This window comes from Panthera onca, chromosome A1, assembly GCF_046562875.1.
Source record: "Panthera onca isolate mPanOnc1 chromosome A1, mPanOnc1 haplotype 2, whole genome shotgun sequence".
Classification (NCBI taxonomy): Eukaryota; Metazoa; Chordata; class Mammalia; order Carnivora; family Felidae; genus Panthera; species Panthera onca.
In genome coordinates, this window is record NC_138339.1 from 4,957,435 (window position 1) to 4,975,963 (window position 18,529).

At 49.3% G+C, this 18,529-nt stretch overlaps 1 long non-coding RNA gene across 1 annotated transcript; it reads right to left on the reverse strand.

The window, feature by feature from the left end:
* Window positions 1–3,084: 3,084 nt before the first annotated feature.
* Window positions 3,085–14,991, reverse strand: LOC132680660 (uncharacterized). The gene is made up of 5 exons (XR_009610650.3): window positions 14,754–14,991; window positions 10,811–10,917; window positions 6,835–7,041; window positions 4,577–5,977; window positions 3,085–3,774 (listed from the first exon to the last, which is right to left on the reverse strand). It is a non-coding gene; the product is annotated as an uncharacterized LOC132680660 (long non-coding RNA).
* Window positions 14,992–18,529: the final 3,538 nt, after the last annotated feature.

Below are 18,529 nucleotides of genomic sequence, written 5' to 3' on the forward strand. Positions count from 1 at the left end.
TCCCACCATCCGCAAACCTGTCACGTTCTTGTTTAGGGGTACTTGAGGCTGCTGTTTCTGCTGTCGCTTGCTTCCTATAGTAACAAGAAATTCGAGAACAATGCTGAATAATAAAGGGGGTCGTCAGGATTCTTGTGCGATTTTAACAGCAGTGCCTTTCTGTGAGATTACGGTTTGGAACGTTTCTTTTATTTTCTTACTTGGTCATTGGTCTGTTTTCTACTGGAGCCAATGGAATTGTTTCTTTGCTTTAAAAAAAATCTGCAATATTTCTCTTGAGATTTTCAAGGGGACTGCATACACATCAGAAATGAGAAAGAGGGCTTTCCGTCAGGTGCAGAGGGGGAAGGCGAACTGAGAACACACCCACATGGGATGCTGATCTTGTGGGTTTTCTTCATTAAATGTTCTCTGCGTGTCCTTTATGATGGTGATTTCCTCTGTGTCTCCTGACTTCCTATTTGCTTATCTTCACTGCTCTAATTTAGGGGAAATCTTTTCATCGTGCTCGTAACTGCTCTGGAGGACTACCTCAGTCATCTGTTTGCCTAGCAGGTGTATTTGTAGCTTTTAAGGCTGTGTGTTTCTGCTACGTGACACTTCCTAAGGTTTTGCAGGGTTTTTTTTTTAACACATTAAATTACTTTTGAGAGAGAGAGACACACACACACAGAATCTGAAGCAGGCTCCACGTTCCGAGCTGTCAGCATAGAACCTGAGACGGGGCTCGAACTCACAAACGTGAGATCATGACTTGAGCCAAAGTGGTTTGCTTAACCCACTGAGCCCCCCAGGCGCCCCTGCACTTCCTAGAGTTTAATGACCTTCCTACAATTATGACCCTAAATAGTCTCCAGCTGTACTTGTTAGGTTTGTCTCAATCTCACTATTTCTAGGAAATTCATTTTGGTTTGAAAGGGTGCTTTTTTTCTTCTCAACCGTTTGAGAGATTTCATTGAAAGGTTTTTCTTCTTTTTGACACATGTGGACACAGTAGAGATCATTTTCTGTGAAATCTCTCCCGCGCAGATTTTGAGTTTTCCTTCTGTGGCCTCAAGCTCTTGATAACAAGGCCGTTCTCCAAAGCTGATGCTGTTTGTTCTGTCGTGTGTAAATTCAGAGATATTGACCCCATTGTTAAACTTGTCTGCAACCTTATTTCTCTCCCGTGTCAGATTTCCCTTGTGTGTCTAATAGTTTTTGCTTTGTGTTTTGCTGCCGGCATTCTGCAAAACTTTTCATCCACCCTGTTATCAATGTGAGATAATCTTCCCACTGAGTGCTGCTCTCCTGGGATCCGGCTTTGCTCCGAATACTGCCATGCTACGGCTTTCGTTGGCACATTCACCCGGCGTTTCCCGGCCCTTCTAAGCACTCAGATTTGTTTCATTTTCTTTAACAACACGAGAAACAGACTTGGCCGTGGAATAAGCTGGCTCAGATTCTCTCATTAACTGCGATACTGAAATGTCCTTTTATCGTGTTTTCTATTTTTAGTATTTGTAACTTCCTTTTTTAAAAAATTTTCTATAGTGACTTAGAGAAATATTTCCTTTAAAGAGGCACCCGTGTCTGACTCTTGATTTCGGCTCAGGTCACCATCTCACGGTTAACAAGTTCAAGTCTCGCATCAGGCTCCGCGCTGACAGTTCTGAGCCTGCTTGGGATTCTGTCTCTCTCCCTCACTCTCTGCCCCTCCCCCTGCTTGTGTGTGCACGTGCATTCTCTCTCTCTCTCTCTCTCTCTCTCAAATAAACTTTAAAAAAGGCAACATTAGGAATGGTTTTTATATTTTCAGGAGTACATTTAAACTCTCTCAATTCAAAATGATGAACTGAACACGTGCCTTTCCTCCCCCTCCCGGTCCTGAGCCGTTACAATCGCTGTGAAGGAATCTAAGGGCCCACGGCTGGGAGGGATAAAGCAGGGCAGGGGGCCGTGGCGCTGGAGAGCCCACGGTGTGCCCTGCTGAGATGGCAGGTCCTCTTGCCACGGCTGACAGAGGGGGAGGTGAGGTGTGCCCCTGGAAGTGAGGCCGTGCACCTGTGCATCTGGGCTCTGGACTCAGAGCCGACAACAGTGCCCTCTCCATTCTTGCTCCCCACAAACAGCACATAAGCCCCAGGAGCTCTGCACCCATTTCTGGGGCAAATGCAGTGGGAGCAGGGTCGGGGAAGGAGCTAAGTAAAAACTAGCTCTCTGGGTACAGCCAGAGTAAGCAGACGTTGGCATCCCAGAAAAAAATAAATCCACATTGTAGTTCTTAGGGACCCACCAGTGTGGTAGCCGGCCACCTTCTGCCTCAGGAGGCGTGGTCCCCGCAGTCACAGGCTCCCACTCAGCTCTTCTGGAACTTTTTCAGAAATGTGCACTGATGGTCAGGGATCGCCAGATACTTAGAAAAGGTTACATCGTGGAAGAAAAGCAAATGCCTCTGAAGAAAACATCATTCCAGAAGCAAAAGGGAAATGTTCTAGAAACAAGTTGTAACATCAGGGGAGACTGGGCCTCGGCAGGTGAGTGGCCAGAGGACGCGGTGCCCTGGAATGTGACCCAGCAATGTTCAGGAATGGACTGCTAGCGTGAGTGACAAATCGCGTGTCCGGTGAGAGTTCTGCATCCAAATACACAAAGAACTCTCAAATGTCAACAATAGAAACTTCAGAACAATCTTTACCGCAGGCAAAAGATTTGAACAGACTCTTCATCAAAGAATACATACAGACGGCGGGCCAGTAAGTAGGTGCAAAGACGCTTACCACCTCTAGTCATTAGGGAAACGCCAATCACACCACGCCCCCCGTCCCTTAGAATAACTGAAATCGAAGAAAACGACCAACGAAGGCTTGGTGAGGAAGCAGAGACTCTGAAACTGACACACACTCGCTGGTGGGAATGTGAGATGGTGAAAACACTCTGGCAGTTCCTTTAAAAGTTAGACATACACTTGCTATATGACCCAAATATTTCACTCCTAGGTAATTGCCCAAGAGAAATGAAAGCGTATAATGTATACAGAGACATTTACGTGAATGATCATAGCGGCTTTATTTGCAACAGCCCCAAACTGGAAACAGCCCAATTGTCCGTAGGCAGATGAATGACTGTCTTGTGGTATATCCATACGATGGAATACTACTGCGCAGGAAGAGAGGAAGAAACTATGAACAGTAGCAGGAAAATAACATCTCAGCGTCACCATGCTGACGGAAAAGGGCGAGACAAAAAAGAACACACCCTGTATTGGGTACGGGAAGCGTTTGCCTGCGGGTGGGGGCTCGGGTGGGGGCTTTACAAAAGGACCAGAGGACACATTCGGGGTTGATGCTCCTTATCTTGCTTGTGCGATGGTTTCACATCTGTATGCATCACGTTATACGCTTTATAAATACATGCGGTTCATTGAATGTCCATTACACCTCAATGAAGCTGTTTTTAAAAATCTAAGTTTATTATACCCACATTAACAACAGGCCGCCATGAAAGCAAAATTATCCAAGGACAGTGACTCTCGGAAATGAGAGAACAAAAATGTGGTAGAAGAGATAGAAGGTGAAATCAAGTCTATCCTAGAAAATAATCACAAAAGTCCAAGAAGCAAGAAACACGAGATGGTGTGGGAGCCCGACATGAGACCGGTGGGTGTCACAGAACAGCACCCTTCCCAGCATTTCTTTGGCCTGGTGATTTCGGACACGTCTCTCCACAAAAGCTCATCAGAGGTTTGCTTCGAGGTGACCCTCAAGACAGGGTGGGCTCACCAGAACCGAAGACCTTCAGTTGAAGGTCTGAAGTTGACCTTCAGGTGAAGGAAGGAAGGAAGCAAGAGGGAGAACAGTTCACTGGAGAATAATATAGGGTTTGCCATCGTGAGGAAACCCAAAGCAACACTACCAACACCACATGCAGAGAGCGAGTGTCGTAAAAGTATGAAAATATGGATTGGAGACTCATTAAGCCCATGACTGTGGTTGTCCTTGAAGATGAGGGGACTGAAGAGGGAATCTAGGCGATTGTCACGTTCTGTGATGGGCATTTCTTCTTGTTTGAGAAAACTGAAGCAAATAGATCAGATCTGGTTTTTTGGATGTTACTATTTATACTGGGTGGTTATGTTATACCTTGTAGTTTTATGTATTGTTTATTTCTTAACGAAAATAAAAAGAATATAGAGAAGGCCGTGGAGCCTAGACTGTGAGGAAAGTATGTAAATCGGAAGGGAGAAAATGTGTCGTGCATCAGGGTGGGGCCCTGGAGTGCCCCACGCAGGCACCTGTGGCTGCCACTGTGTCCTTAGGACCGAGAGTCTTACCATGTTCTCTCCTGTCATCAGCTGTTATTCTGGGGCTGGGGGTCACATAGGGAGTTCAGTCCAATGACAGTTCCTGCAGACTGGGTGGGGCAGTTTAACAGGATCGACACTATATCCCCCGAGCCCTGGTACCCAGGGGAGTAGCACAGGGGCAGGTCACCCGATACGTGGCCCACTGTGATCAGGCTCGCATCAGATGACAGAGGTCAAAGGCAGAACGCAGTTTTGTCCTCAGGAGACCTGCGGTCTAGTGTGGAGACAGACGTACCATGAGAATACAATGGGATGTTTGCGTTATGGAAAATTACGAGGGCAGAGGGACCTCCAGTCTGCTCAGAGAGTGTGGCTCCAGTATGACTCGAGGAGAAACAGTCTGGGTGGAAGTCATACCTGTAGGGGCCGAAAGTGTGGGAGAGCCCCTGCTCTTCCAAGGAGGCTTTCCCGGGGCTGCATTTAGGCTGATGTTGGTGAAAATAAAGTGAGAAGGGGGTAGGGGATGGGCGCCAGGGTGAAACGGACAGGGGAGCAGCAGATCGAGAAGGTGCCCACGTGGCAGCTGAAGGACGATGGAAAGACCCTGTCGCTCGGCACCCTCTGGCGATGCCTGCACGGGAGGACGTGAGCCCCACGCGTGGACGTGCTTCTTCTGGTAGCGTGGCGGGGGCGCAGTGCAGGTGGCCGGGCCGTGGCTGGGAGATGGGCAGGGAGTCTCCATAAGAGAAAATGAGGATCGGAACTAGAGAGTGTGGGAGGGGGTGAATATGAACCCCATTTGGGAGCTGGCAGTTGAAGGCTGTATTTTTAAATGAGCGTAACATTCGAACAGACGTTTCACTAAAGAAGATACACCTGCGACTGAGAAGTTCTGGAAACGACGTTTAACCTCTTTACTCACTAGGAAAACGCAAGTTAAAACCGTTACCATGTACCACACAGGTGGCAGAAGGGCTGAGATGAAGGGGCCAAGTGCTGGCGGGGGGGCCCCAGCCGCCCAAACCGTCACCTTGCATCACGGGGGGACGTGAGAGAGTGAGGCCACTCGAGGGAACTTCCAAATTCCGATTTCCTTCCCTTCTTTCCTCTTCTCTTGCCCTTCCTTTCATTTTTTCATTCTCTCTCCCTCTCACCTTTTTTTTTTTTTTTAATTTTCAGAATTTTAATGCTAATCAAAAGCCCAGTAATTCATGGCCTTACTTTTTACCACTATTTGGTCACAAACGGCAAACGCTATTGGTCTACAACATTATCATCTATCCATACACAAGAGCAGAACATTTTCTTAATGTTTTAACTCTGAGTTTCAAAGTTTAGCTGGATTTCTGTTGAAACTTAGGTTTTAGTCATAAACAATAATTGGATTAAAAAACATTTTTTTTGCATGTTCTTTGAAGGACATTCACGGTGTGAATTGAATTTAATAAACGCACCACTACCAATTTTAGAAATTACGTTTCTGACATTCATCATCCCTGGACTTAAAATTCCTGAAAGTTTTCTCCTTCAGTGTCAAAGATCTGCATGCAGTATTTATCCCGTGGCATACTGAATTAGAAGCCTGTCATTAGAGGATTTGGAAACGGTTTGTCACATGCTGAGCGTAGACTGTAATACGGTCAGATATTCCAGTTCCAGTCGACAGGCAAAACATCATTGAGACTTAGAGTTCTGTATTTAACAAGAAAGTAAAATTTCAGTTCGGATAAATAAAACTAATTTCACTTTCAAAGGCCCGACACTGTAAAGAATGCAATGTGCACACAAGAGTCATTACCACACCCTTGCCCCACTTCACTCTTTCGAGAAACTTGCAGCTGGTCAAGCAGGGAAGACGTTTGATGAGTCATAACCCGAGAGTTCACAGGCTCTTACAGTAGCTGGCTTTACATAGAGCTCTCAGATGGTAAAAGTTGAAATCTATAAAAATTTATTCTAAATATGCCAGTTACCAAAGTATGAACATTTTCCCAGTAACACAGGAACTATACTATGGATATAGCATGTATACGCTGTGTATATACTATAACTCATACTACTATACTCTGTGTGTATACTATAGTTATATATGCTATACTAAGTTACAATACTTCATTAAATATTTTTACATTTACATCACATAGTTTAAAAACTACAGGTTTGCTCAAAGTGAACCTTCACTGGTTGGACCAGAAAAAAAGGGAAATATTGTTGACAAAAAATATCAATTTTGATTAACAAAAATTTAAGCCTTTTTTTAAATTGAAAAAAAAAAAAACTAGTCCAGAAGTGGCCTCATCCCATAAAGATGGACCTTTGCCCAATCACGGTGAAAGAGACCTGAATAATTTCCTATCCTAGTTTCCACTCTGTGCCTTAGAATCCCTCACTCCGTCACCCTCTGACACACAGCACAGCATCTGCAGAAGATGTGACGGTAACGGGAGTGTATGGACCGTCAGACACACATTCAGCAGAACCAATAGGTCGATTGTCAACATGCTAAATTGTCCAGACGTTGAATGGTTGGTTCTACGCTAATTACTTACCTCGAACGTTGGCATTTTCTCAAGTTATTGCCTGAAGAGCGTGCTAGCGGCCATCCTAAGCAGTAAACCACCCAGAGTGTTCCCTTCACACGAGCTGGTCAGGGCCCCGGAGGCCGGCCGCCAAGGATCCGAGGCGAGCACTGCACGGCCTCCTCCGCGGTTACACCCACTGTCCGCCACCGACCACGAGAAGACCCGGTAGGGAACCTGGAATGATGGTCCGGGCTCAAAATTGTTAAACGAAGAGAACGACTTCCAGTTTGCCTCTCAGCTGGACGAGAGGGCCAAGGTCGAATAGCTCCACGCTTCAGGGAGAGCGGGGACATGGCAACAAAGCCTGAGACTCTGGGTCCCGAAGCGTCCCTCGGGGAGCTGGTGGCTTTCAGGAGGACAGTCTGCAACACTGTGCCGCTCTCTGCCTCTGGCTAAAGGCCATTCACGTCTGCTGCCACACACAACGGCCTGTGTATTTTCAGACCTATGACAGTCGTGGATGCCTATGGGGGTGGCTGTGGAAGTGTCCCGTCAGGGGGCCCTGTGGGGCAAAAGCAACTTCTAGAAGCTAAAGCCTCTCCCTAGGCCAGTTTGAGCCCCTACATCTGCCTCTCTCCTGTTACTTGACCTCCTTCTCAAAGCCCTCCCTCAGCCCCAACTGGCTTTGCCAAGGATGACATTTGCAGTTTCCTTGGGCTATAATGAAGTCCAAGATCACCAAAGAAATCATGACTTTAGAAGCTGTACTAAGTACGATTCAGTGGTTCCTGGCCCTGCGGCCTCCCACTCCCCCCGGGGAGGACCCACTGCCTCGTCAGTTCCCGTGTGGGAACACAGGTCCGCCACCCCACCGTGGGCCCCGCGCCCTGTCCCCCAGGGCCGGCTGGGCAGGAGGCTGCTCCGTAGGAAGACGGCCCTGCTGCTGGGGCTGCAGCCTCTCCTCAGGGACCTGTGTCCCAGCCTTACTTGTCAGGGTGGTGGCCCCCAGGCCTCCCTCTGGGAAGTGGGTGCATCCAAGAGCCCCACCCATCGCTCTGCTCCCTTTGGAGACACCCCCCTGAGTCTGGAGGCCCCTCTGAGCTCCTGTGTCCCCACACCTGCCTTCCTCTGCCAAAATTACTCTGCTGTGGCAGCACCTGGGGCTGGGGCGGAGGCAAAAGCACTTTCCCACCCGTTCTGACCCTCTTCCTGCTTCCGGCCGAGGTCTGGAGAGCCCCTCCTTCCACCCTTCGGTGTCCCCGGGGTTGGAGGAGGCAGGTTCCCCTGCTTGTCCTCTGCAACCCAGCTTCTCCGTGACGTCAGCCTTGTAGTTGGGATGTTGCACGGGCTGCAGGGCGGGGGGAGGGACTGGCCTGGCAGGAAGGGGTGGAAGTTGGAGGACATCCCAAGGTCGTCACCATCTACCAGTCACCAGTAGCATCTGCCTCCAGTGCCCTGAGGGCTCCGTTGCGAAGCTTCTCCCCACTGGGCTTTGCAGCATCTGGCGGGGACCGCCCTCCCACCTTTTACCTGCTTTTCACCCAAACCACGTGTCCTCGCTCCTCGCTCCTCGCTCAGCAAGGCCGCTGGGCAAGGTCACCTGCTCTCTGGGGATGTGCCGTGGGCTGCCTTCTAGGGAGGACTTCACCCACTGGCCATGTTGGTTGAAGTTGAACTGCAACGAGGCAGGGGACTCATTGGACCCGTGTCCTCCTCACGGGACGCTTCTCCAGGGCCAGGACTGCACTCAGCACTATTTACTGAACACAGACTACGTGCCAAGCGCCGTCAGAGATGCTCCGACGGATGGGCAGCTGAAGCAGTCCCCGCCCAGGTGCTATGAAACGCAAGAAACTAGTAAGTAGCTAAAATAATGACCGGTAGGAAAAAGTGACAGAAATAAACACGAGGCCAAGTGAGGGGCTTACGGTCCATCCCAGGCCATTGTGGTGGCCAAACCCTGATCAGTGCACTCCAGACCTCTCCCACTGTCGCCCTCCTGGGGACACACTTCCCTGTGTCCTGCTTGTAGCAAGCACAGGCTTCATCCCGGTGCATTCTTCCTCAAACCCTTCTAGGTCCTTCCATACTGACTGGATCCAGGGGCATCTCCTGCTCTGGGTTCTGGGACGCTGTCCCACGATTCCATCTCGAGAATCGCTGATCCTGGTGGGTAGGACCCTACATTACAGGAAGGGAAGTGCAGGAGGGGCCGCACGTCAGGGGCCAGCTCCTGAGGGGAAGCCTCGCCCTCCCCTAGCCAGCCTGGAGGGGAGCAGGAGGGGGTCCTGTGGACCAAGCCCACCCCCGAGGCACATTTGCACCCTGCGCTCTGAGATTTGCAGTCGCTGCTGGGAGTCAGGGAAAGCACTTTAGCTCTAAAAAACTCATTTGAGTCAAGGTGCCTGGGTGGTTAAGCGTCTGACTTCCGGCTCAGGTCATGATGTCACAGTTTGTGGGTTCGATCCCCACATTGGGCTCTGTGCCGTCAGCTTGGAGCCTGGAGCCTACTTTGGATTCTTTGTCTCTCTCTGCCCCTCCCCACTTGTACTCCGTGTCTGTCTTTCTCTGTCTCTCTCAAAAATAAATAAACATAAAAAAACCCACCTCCTTTGAATCAAGATTTTACAAAACTTAGATTCGAATCCCTTGTTCAGAAATCCATTGTTCAGAAACTGTTTAGAACAGTTGGGGGAAAAAAGACATCAGATACGATGCCACTAGATGGAGAATTCACAAGAGGGAAAGTCACATCTTGCTTCTTTTCTGGAGACGTGTGGTGGCTGCTTTGAGGACCCAGCTGTGCTGGCCGTCTGAGGCCTCACTCCTTGGAGACTTTCACCAAATTCGTCACAAGGGATGGTGCCAGGCCAGCCCACCCCGGCCACGAGTCGCTGCCCCCGCTGTGCCAGGCAGGCAGCACGAGGCCGCACACTGAATGCACCACCTGGTGTCCAGGTGTCTCGGGCCACCTGGTGCACTGTGGGTCCCAGCTTCTAGCACTGGTAGGACCTCGCTCAGGCTCAGCTGCCTCTCTCCCGGCCCTGATGCCAGGCCTCTTCCTCCCCCGGATCCCTGCCTCTTCCTTCCATCATGTCCCAACCTGCCCCGTGAGTGTGAGTTTTAGGGGCACGGATAACCTGTTCACTAGAGGACACGTGTCCCCGGGCCACGGGCTACCTCCACCTTAGTGTAGACCAGTTAGGACATGCAGAGCAGTTGAAAACACCGGGCTGAACCCTGGCTCCACAGTCTCCTACCCATGTGACCTGGAACAAATCATCCAAATCCTCTGCCTCCGTTTCCTTGTTTGCAAAAAAGGGTAATAGCATTGGCCACCTGGCACAGGCGTGAGCATTATGTAAAATAACACTTGGAAAGGGGCGCCTGGGGGGCTCAGTCGGTTGAGTGTCTGACTTCAGGTCAGGTCATGATCTCGCAGTTCGTGAGTTCGAGCCCCGCGTCGGGCTCTGTGCTGACAGCTCGGAGCCTGGAGCCTGCTTCGGATTCTGTCTCCCTCTCTCTCTCTGCCCCTCCCCTGCTCACACACTCTCTCTCTCTCTCAAAAATAAATAAACATTAAAAACTTAAAAAAAATAACATTTGGAAAGCTCTCAGACACTGTTGGGCACATGGACGTATTTAATAAATACTAAAAAAATAACGTCTGCATTGTTGGAGAATACCAATATGGAGCCTCCGACTCTGCACCCATATGCTGTTGAAATCACCCATTCGGGAGAAGGATCCTGTCCGCCTCTTGGTCTCAGCTAGATTCCTTCTTAGGACAGTGAGCACCTTCACCTCCTTGTCTCGTGCTCTGAAAATGACATTTCTCCCTGCAGAAGTACAGTATTTAATAGCTCTGTAAGATGTGTGGTTGTAGGATGCACCTACAGTCCCGCGGTCCCTCCCTCCTGCTAGGCTCATGTGACCAGGCTAGGCTAGGCTCACAGACGACTAGGATCATATGTATAGAACTTAGTATATGGAATTGGCTTACGCAATTACGAAGGCCGAGAAGTCATTCGCAGCCGACCAGCCATTCGCAGACCGGGACACAGGAAAGTCAGCGGTGGGTGTGGTTCCAAGTAGTTTGAATCCAAAGGCCTAAGAACCAGGAATGCCAACAGCATGAGGGCCAATGTCCCAGCTCGAAAAAGGCAGAGAGAAAGACATTCTCACTCTGTCTTTTGTTCTGCACAGGCCTCCACGGGACTGGATGAGGCCCCCCCCGCACTGGGGAGGACCGCCTGCTTTGCTCAGTCTATCAAAGCAAATACTGTCTCATCCAGACACACCTTCACAGACATGCCCAGAATCAAGCTGAACCAAATATCTGGGTACCCCTGTCCTCCTTGTCAAGATAACAGGGAACTAACTGTTACGTCTCCTCATGCAGTGGTGCTAGGAGGATTGTAATTACACATATGTGATTATGATACACAAGACTGTAACACCCGTCTTGTGAGGAGATGCCCCCCCCCCCAGCTGGCTTCTTCAAAGTCACTTTGGAAGCTGCCCCCCAGAGAAGGCCACACGGCCAGCAGACACCCAGCGGGAAACAGAAGCCCTCAGTCCCACAGCCACCGGCCTGGAAGTAGATCCTTTCCCAGACGAGTCTCTGATGAGACCCCAGCCCCACTGACACCTTGTCTACAGCCTGGAGAGGCCCTGGGCAGAGGACCCGGCTAAGCTGTGCCTAGACTCCCAAGCCTCAGATACTCTGAGGTCATGAATGTGTGTGGTTTGACCCCTCTACGTTTGTGGTGCCATCATTATGCCACAATAGACAACTAATACAATTACAACGCCCACGAACATAAGGGTTTGCTTTTTTTGAAAACCACAATTGTCCAGGGACGGGAAACTCAAAATGGCTGAGACGAATATCCATGTGTCAAGATATCAGTTTTCCCTTGCAAAGAACAGACCTTGATGGCCTTTGGTCTGTCTGTCTGTCCCAACCCCGCTGGCAGTAGAACATTCTGGTCATACTGTTCTGGCTGCTTTGGGTCATTTCAACACCCAGTTCGTAGAAAGAGAAAAAACGGAACTGCTAGGTAAGCAAACCAGTTTTCCTGGACTTTCAGGACCTCACCGTGGAGGAATGGGGTCTAAGTAACACTACCAATCGACTGAGAACCAGTTTGGAAACTGTTGGAAGGAGACGGCTTTCCCGGGCTTTATTTTTTAAATGACATTCTCCCCTTTCCCTGAAGACAATGGGGCCGGAAAGTCACATTTCTGTCACTGCTGACTAACGGAATCCAACGATAATATTTCAGAATGCTCACCTGTCATTTATAAAAAACCCCCACATCTCTGTCAAAGATGATACAAATGAACTATTACGTTGTCATTTCTTCAATGCCTGGTTCCACTAAGGCAATCAGTTTTTACTTAAAATGAATAGCTATCCGATAGGCAATATAAAAATCCCTCTGCATTTAGTGGTCTGTCTAGATATCTACTGGCAGATGGACAGTTATCTGTGGGGCGGAACATGAGGAGTTAGACACCTGCATTCTGAAAGAATGATGATCTCTTTCTCCCACTAAGCAGGAAACAAGACCTGGGCTGGAGCATAGATGGTTGAGGGAGGGTCTCAGAGGGACTGGGTGTCTTCACCTTTCGTGCAGCTAGTCCTGTGATGAGTGTTGTTTCTGCCTTGACTGGGAAGGGAACATGGAATTTATGTCCCCAGAAGGCAGATGCTGGCCTCCTGGTAGGACAGCCTTGTCCACAGTGTCCCTTTGCCAGGGGACCTCTCCAACTTTACACTTCCTTTAAGAAGATGCTGGAAACCAGGTGGCTTTATGGATTACACTGGAAAGATGGGTTCTTCGGCATCTACAGAAGAGCTGGTTAAGAAAGAATGACCAAGGGCCGCCTGGGTGGCTCAGTTGGTTAAGCGTCCGACTTCGGCTCAGGTCATGATCTCGCGGTTTGTGGGTTTGAGCCCCACATCAGGCTCTGTGCTGACAGCCCAGAGCCTGGAGCCTGCTTTGGACTCTGTGTCTCCCCCTCTCTCTCTCTCTGCCCCTCCTCCAATCACACTCCATCTCTTTCTCTCTCTCTCTGTCTCTCAAAAATAAATAACATTTAAAAAAAAGAAGAAGAAGAAGAAGAAAGAATGACCGGGATTGTTAAAACTCTGTGTGCTGGAGAGAATATGTGGGAAGGCTTTGTGTGATGCTCAGAGCTGACTGAAAACCACACTCAGTGAAGGGGCCTTGGCCCAGACCACAAACCCCAGATGATGTTACAAGACACGTCACTTCCCATCTTGCTCAGAGCGACGCTCCTCGGAGCGCGGCCAGGACGGGAACGAGCAGTTGGAAGCTCGTGGTCAGGCTGCACAAGTGTGGGTGAGTTTAGGAAGAGTCTGGCCTGGATACCCGGGAACAATGAATTAAAGAGACATTTCAGAAAGCGAAACGTTCATCAATTCCCAATGCTTAGGGAGAAAAAGCATCGAAGCCTCTAAGACCAGTGCTGCGTGCCCGCTGACTGTTGCAGGGTCCCGTTAAGTGTCATGGCCCACAGCCACCCAGCTGTCATGCAGCCCCACCTCCAGAGGTGGACCCGAGAGCAGACAGTGTCCAACTGGAGATTGCAATAGCTCAAGGGTCATGGTCAAACTGGACACCGAAACTCCTGGCCATCATATTCTTTTTTTTTTTTTTTAATTTATTTATTTAGACTGAAACAGAGAACGAGAGTTGGGGAGGGGCAGGGAGAGAGGGAGAGAGAATCCCAACCACACAGAGCCCAACGTGGAGCTTGAACTCACGAACCGTGAGATCATGACCGAGCCGAAACCAAGAGTCTGACGCTTAAGCGACTGAGCCCCCCTGGTGTCCTGGGCCGTCACGTTCTTATGTGTAGATGTTTGCTATCCCTGCTGATGACTGTATATTAATACTGTCTGCCCACGGCGCTGAAGACAGAGCCACCACTCTGTGCATCTCTCGCTGTCCTTGACTCGGTGGTCCTCGGTGTTACCGTCCTAACAATTAGTGGCTTAGGGAGAATTTGCTGGAGCAAGCACAGACACTGAACTTCTTCAGTTTGACAGCATTAAAAGCAAGCTGGTTCTGTCAGTGAGATGGTGATTTTCTTTCTCTCTTCAAATCCAGCTGGCCTGGCCTAACATACACATGTGAGAGGCAGGATTGTGGAAACACCTCGCATCTCTTAGTGTCTTACTCTTTGCAAAGCAGTCAGCAGTCTGGATTGGTTGCTTTCGCTCCATTGCAAAGCGGCAAAATCTGTTCTCAAAGGCTCCACGTGGCTGGGAAAACTTCATTCCCAGCTGGGACCCCCTAAGGAGGGGGTCTTATTTAGAGAGAGAGAGGCATATTTATTTTGAAAGAGAGAGAGAGAGAACGAGAGCAAGAGTATGAGTGGGGGAGGGGCAAAGAGAGAGGCAGAATCCCAAGCTGGCTCCACCCTCAGAGTAGAGCTTGACACTGGGCTCGATCTCAAGACCATGAGATCATGACCTGAGCTGATAATCAAGAGTCAGAAGCGTGACTGACTGAGCCACCCAGGGGCCCCTCTCCATCACTTTCGAAAGATGTGTTAAGAGAAGGTTTGGCCCAATTAGTCTAGAAACATATTTCTCTCATAATGATAAGCCAATTTATTCTGCTTACAAGAAGGAATATCTACATTAGGCCCATGAAGAAGAAGAAGAAGAAGAAAAAAACAATACCTGGGTAACAGGCATACGAACAAACACTCAATATCAAATTAAAACCACCCCAAGGTACCACTACATGCCTATTAGAATAGTCCACATCCAAGACCCTGACAACCCCAAATGCTGACGGGGTGTGGAGCACAAGGAACTCTCGCACATTACTGACGGGAATGGGGCACCCACTTCGGAAGACAGAACTGACCCCATTCTTACCAAATGATCCAGCGTGTCAACTCACCTGGTTGAGATGAGCTGAACATTTACATCCACCCCAAACCCTGCACATGAACGCTTCTAGCCGCTTTACTTACAACTGTCAAAGTTTAGATGCCTTCCAATAGGTGAGTGGATAAAGACACTGGTCCATCCAGATAGTGTGATATTTACAGAGATCAAAAGAAATGAGCTATGAAGCCACAAACAGGCAAGGAAGAAACTTGACCCATTTGCCGTGTGAAAGAAGCCAATATGGAAAGAGTTTATGCTGTATGACCCCAACTACATGACATCCTGGACGAGGCGGAACCACGGAGACGATAAAAAGACCAGTGGTTGCCAGGGGTTGGGGGTGGGGAGAGGGATGACGCGACAGAGCCCAGAGGATTGTTAGGACAGTGAAACTACTCTGTATGATACACTCCATTATGCATTTGTCCAAACCCACAGGGTGGACATCACCAAGGAGGCACGCTAACGGAGACCACAGACTTCGGTTCCTAATGATGATTATCATAATGTTATTTCATTATAGTTAGGTTTATCGCTTAAATTTTAATCTACTTTAGTTATTAAGTTTAAATGCTATTTATGTTTTCCTCCATTTGAGGAAATCACTACACTATTAATATCTCCAGCTGTTACAAATGTGCCACGCTAACGGAAGATGTCACTAACGAGGGAATCTGTGTCCAGGGAGAGCACAGTAAGAACGGTAAACGGGAACCCCGCTTCCCACCCAATTTCTGAGGCTCGGATTTTCACGGGGCTCTGCTCCAGCGCCCTCCTGCTCAAGGCGGCCAGGAAAGTGGACACTTGACTCTGAGCCGCTTCACAGAGCCCTTGTGCCAGACGGATTTCTCACAGGCAGGTGTGTGAACTCCCAACAGGGGCTGCCCTCCCAGGAGTCGATCCCAGGACCCACTGGCACAGCTGGTCCCTTCTGCAAACCAGAGCATCTGGAGGGACAGCTAAGGTGGGATGGGCCTGCCCCACGTGGTTGTATCTCAGGTGGCACTCTGGGGCACGTTATAAAAGGATGCCCTTCTTGGGGCGCCGGGCTGGCTCAGTCGATTAAGCATCTGACTTCGGCTCAGGTCATGATCTCTGGCTCGGTGAGTTTCGAGTGCCGTGTTGGGCTCTGTGCTGACAGCTCAGAGCCTGGAGCCTGCTTGGGATTCTGTGTCTCCCTCTCTCTCTGCCCTTCCCCGGCTCACACTCTGTCTCTCTCTCTCTCTCTCTCAAAAATAAATAAACATTAAAAAAATTAAAAAAAAAAAAAGTTACAAAAAATAAAAAGGTGCCCTTCCTCAAGACCCTTCACATCTATCTGTCAGAAAATTGTTGCAATGTTCTGATTATTTCAGAAGCAGACACTTCCATCCTGCTGTATTTCTGTTTAGAGAAACATAAACCTGTGCTGTTCACACCTCTGAGGGCGTGCCCGAGATGTGGTACCCCAATTCAGCCACCACCCATCAGCTCCTGGCACATCCCCAGCTCGTGATGGACTCCCTGGACGACAGACCAGGACCCAGAGAAGCTCCACACTCACACAGCCCAGCTTAGGACCCAGAGACATTTCAGATGATGGTCAGAATCCCTTTGTGCAACCTCATCAGGAGTCCTTTGTTTCTTAGATTAACAGGAAACAAACGGGCTATTGTTCCACATGTCTATGTGTTTCAATCGGTTGATTGGACTCAGTTCTGCCTGACCAGAAAGGGTTTCTATCTTGAGCCCTTTGGACAGAGAAGTCTTGGGACACAGTCCTAAATCTCCAGGGGACAGACTCCCCACACATCTCCCTCTGGTACTAAGTGGCAACTTGGGTCCTGAGAATGTCCGATGCCCACATCTTTGGGCTTTTTTTTTTTTCTATTATACGTAACAATTTAATATAGGAGAAGAGGTACTATTCAAAGAAATAGAAATAATAGCCCGTACTGAGAGCTTTCATTGCATGGAGACTAATCCATTGGGAAATGCAAAATTACCAAGTAGATGCCAAGAATGAGAAGGGGAAACAGTTTGCCCACTTGAATAAATTAAAGAGAGAAGGACGTTCCTTTCATTTTTATTAGAAAATATGTCTGATAACGACCCTTGATTTCCCCCTTCCTGATGGAGAAAACCCATCCTGCTCTACACAGAGGATAGCCTCTCAATATTTACTCCTAGCCTGGCCTCCCTCCCGTCTCGACCTTCTCTTGACAAACGCTCTCTCAGCACCCGCGTGTGCCAGGCCCGGCCAGAGCACCAGGCTCACGGGCTAGGAGACGTGTTCGGGACAGTTCCTAACCCCAAGGCCCTCATTACCCGGCGGGTCTACAGACAATAAAATAATTTGTTGCCATGTTGCAAGTTACGTACGAGACACAGCATACGTGGAGGGGAACTGCCTGATTCTGCAGAGAAATCAGGTGACTCTTCAGATTGGTCTTTGCAGCAGAAAGAATTCTAATTATTGTCAACCATTTAACTACCTTCCTGGTCACCCCAGAGGATGACATTTACCAGCCCCCGTGTACCTGATGGGGCCGTAAAACTAAGTCCGACTGATGGAGTGCAGGTAGATGTGACATCTGATACGTCCGGCCCCATAAACTGCCTCGTACCCCCGATCCTTTCCCTCCTTCTCCTGTGGCAAAACGGGAGCCACTTTTTGGAAATGGCAGCATCCCAGGATAGAAAGAGCCTGGATCACTGAGATGTTGTCTGAAGGAGGTGCCCTCACTGGAAAATCTTCAAAGGACATGGGGAAGACAGGAAGCACATTTATTTTGCTGTGCCTCTGCAACTTGGGAGCTGTTTCCAGCAACTAGCACGATTTATTTAATAGCATGGAGACTGGTATCTTGCAGGGGGTTGCTGCTAAGACAAAAAGATGTGGCCATTTTCGTAGCAATCGGGCAAGAGGTGAGGAAGACCTAGGCAAGCTGGAGGGCTGGACATCTATGGTACGTATTGACAAGACACGGCAAAACGGTTGTCCGCAGGGACTTGGAAGGCAGACCCATCACTGTAGGCTCCTGGGAGGAGTCACTGGAAAATGGAACATTGGAAATCTCTTTTAACTGGAAGTTGGCTCTGTTTGGAGAGGCAATGCCAGAAAGAGATGAGCTCAGGAAGTAACTGGCTGTTTTTAAGCAGAAAATGACAGGTAATAGATGGAGTCCAGAAATCCTTGGCCGTGTAGGGTTGCCAAAGGTAACCTGCTTCTAGTCCCCAAATGGTAAGTATGGGAAGGAAGAATAGTTTGAACTGATTGAGTGCCAGGGAACCGTCTCAGCTACATGAAGTGACGCGGAGCAGAGGTGTGGGTAAGCGCGTGGACGTCCCGCTCAGCCCTGGGGCCTCAGAGAGGCTGCCGTCGTGTTGAGGGACAGATTCAGAGGAGTGGAATCGATTCCAGAAGGACATCCAAGAAAGGACGTGGAGTTGTGGTACTGATACAAACAGATCAGAAGTCACTAAGTTTTTGAGATGATCACACCGCCAAGAAGACCACGCGTGTCTGGACCAAAAGAAAAAGAAAAAATCCTTTGATTGTTTGGGACTCGAAAACAATCTTTGAGTCCCCAGCCTCTCTTAAGCAGGAGGCGAGCTCCCAAAGCTGTATTGCCACAAGGGGACAAGGGGAGGACACCACCCGAAGTCCATGTGGCCCTGCAGAGAGTAAGGAGCACCAAGGAGCCCCCAGAGGGTGAAGTCGGGGGCCGGGACCATGGGGGGCCCGGCATCCCGAGCAGAGGAACTTCGGCACACCCGTCCTGCAGGACTGAAGCACGTCTCTGG